Below are 2,414 nucleotides of genomic sequence, written 5' to 3'. Positions count from 1 at the left end.
GCAAAATCGCTCCATGGAGGTCGGGCTTAAGGCTATATATGCGTTTTGCTATCATCTGTAACAACAGTTAGCGCGGTAACATCTCATTACGGCCCGAGTCTCATTACGGCCGAAGTCTCATTACGGCCGAAAGTCTCATTACGGCCGAAAATCCTTTAATCCCCAAGTGTCTCGTTACGGCCAAAGTCTCAATACGGCCGAAGGTAGTCTCATTACGGCCGAAGATGTCTCATAACGGCCAAAAAGAAAAAAGAAGCATCCACCATAGTAGCTCTGTATATACTGGGTTTTATGCTTCCCAAAATGTGTCCGAGGCGGTGTGCCGCCACGGCTTGTGTCACACACAATGGTTCATGCACACAATATTGCGACAGTGTTTCATGCATCCCTCGTGAAAAATGTTTTTATTGTCATATGTGTCACACGATATTTGTATGTGTTACGCCATTTTCTCTCAGTATTCAAGCAACATCCTACTCGTTGGTTCTGTGAGCAAACTGTGTGTGTGTGTGTTCTGAAAAGTACTCCACAAGGGAGCCCACTGGGAGCTCCAGGAGTCACATGACCTACGACCATGATCTTCTCCCCCACTAGCTGCCTTCTACAATTTACGTCCACCTGAAATTTACAAAAAAGTACATAAGCCACTGAACAAAATGACATATGCTCTTGTTTGATGATGACTATAAGACATATGCTGTCAAGCAGACTTTTTTTTTTCATATATTCGAAACATATTCAAGAATTATGGACAACAATGACAATTACGTCATAATAATGCAGCTGCATAGCCAGGAAACTATTTCAGGAGGTGTTTTATGAGGCTTGACATGGGGTGGAGGAGTCCCCCTCGTCAGTGCTTTATCCAGACCCCCCCTAACTTTTTTGCCTGTGCACCCCCTACAGGGGGTGCCCTTGCGATTTCAGCTTCAGATACCTCTGTAATGATATGTTAAGCTGTAATGACGTAACTATTCCAACAATTTTTTCCAACACCCTTCTCGTGCTTGGGATTCTGGATAAACCACTACCCCTTGTTCATTTTCGTGGGGCACTACAATAGAGCTTATGCCACTGCACTGATGTCACAATGTTAAAAGTGTGTGTCACTCTGGGCATTCGGAATTCCTCTAAGCTACAATATGTAAATTCAGAATATCCGAAGGGTAAACATCAGATGTTACCTGCAGGCTTCATGCTGAAACGCGTGTACGCAAAACACTTCCGCCGTGGTGGGCGACGCCGTTAGTGTAATCATACACGCAAGACAATTGCGGGCACATGGAGTAGTGGCAGCAACCTGAAAACGATACATTTTCTTGTTACATATGAGTAATCAAAAATATACATTCCCACATGTTTCGTTTTGTCGTTTGTAAGAAGCGCTAGTAAGGGAACAGCACTTGGTTGGTCACATGCAAGCCACAATGCGAGAGGTGCCGATATTTCGATTACGCGATCAAAAACTAAAAGTCTAGAACCATGCACACTTCCCAGCAACTACTTACCCAGCATCGTGAGACATGAGACCCATGACATGACACCATGTATTCACGTATAGTGTAATGATATGCAGGAATGAAAAAGATGCCAACATACCTGTAATCCAGTGTCCCATAAGTTTGATTCGATTTTTTGGCAGCTACCATGAAGAGCAAATGCACGATTCACAAGTTTCGTTTCGCCATTTTCATTGTTGATTTCGCAAGCGTCAAGCAATCCCACGTGACCTCCTTTGGATCAGTGAAAAGTGAAAATTACTCGCGTCATGAACATATATGTTCATCTCAGCGCAAATCACGTTTTGCATGCTATAGAAGGAGGGGGGATCAATACTCTTCCTTTCGTGTTTTGATATATTGTTGTTTTGCTACTCTCACTTCGGAGTTCGGATGGTGTCTAGCAACGTTGGGTACCTCGTCTCTTGTGTGTGTGAGCGAGTGGTTGCTGTTTACGATGTGTTCATATATCGCTTTGTAGTGCTGTAATGTGCAAATTAGCGGACTTTATAGCGGCTCTCTATTTTCCGTCGTTGTCTTTCGAGCAGCGCCTGTTGTTCCGGTAAAAATCGAGTTGAATGAATCGCCACAGCCCCAACGTATATCGCGCAGTGTTGACCAAGACCAAGTCAAGCAGGAATTCTGGTGAGTAATGCTTTCGTAGATTGCCTGTCTTAGTAGTGTGCTGTCCACACATAGTTGGATTCTCATAAGAGTAATTTAAATTAATCAAAACAGCTGAAGTGCCTGTAATAGATGTAACTCGGTATCCGTTCGTAGGTTTGCGCCGTTTCTAGTTGGTTGCGCGTTTAGGAACAACAAATTTATTCGAAGACGATAAGATACCGATAATGCATCACCGTACAGCAGCATTTACTCGTATCATTGTGAGCCATATTTCATTTGTTAAAATTT

At 43.4% G+C, this 2,414-nt stretch overlaps 1 long non-coding RNA gene across 1 annotated transcript; it reads right to left on the bottom strand.

Moving 5' to 3' along the window:
- Window positions 1–385: 385 nt before the first annotated feature.
- LOC135383400 (uncharacterized) lies at window positions 386–1,685 on the bottom strand. The gene is made up of 3 exons (XR_010419850.1): window positions 1,600–1,685; window positions 1,185–1,300; window positions 386–618 (listed from the first exon to the last, which is right to left on the bottom strand). It is a non-coding gene; the product is annotated as an uncharacterized LOC135383400 (long non-coding RNA).
- Between the last annotated feature and the right edge of the window lie 729 nt (window positions 1,686–2,414).

This window comes from Ornithodoros turicata, chromosome 2 (genome assembly GCF_037126465.1).
Source record: "Ornithodoros turicata isolate Travis chromosome 2, ASM3712646v1, whole genome shotgun sequence".
Classification (NCBI taxonomy): Eukaryota; Metazoa; Arthropoda; class Arachnida; order Ixodida; family Argasidae; genus Ornithodoros; species Ornithodoros turicata.
This window is presented reverse-complemented; position numbering and strand designations above follow the sequence as displayed.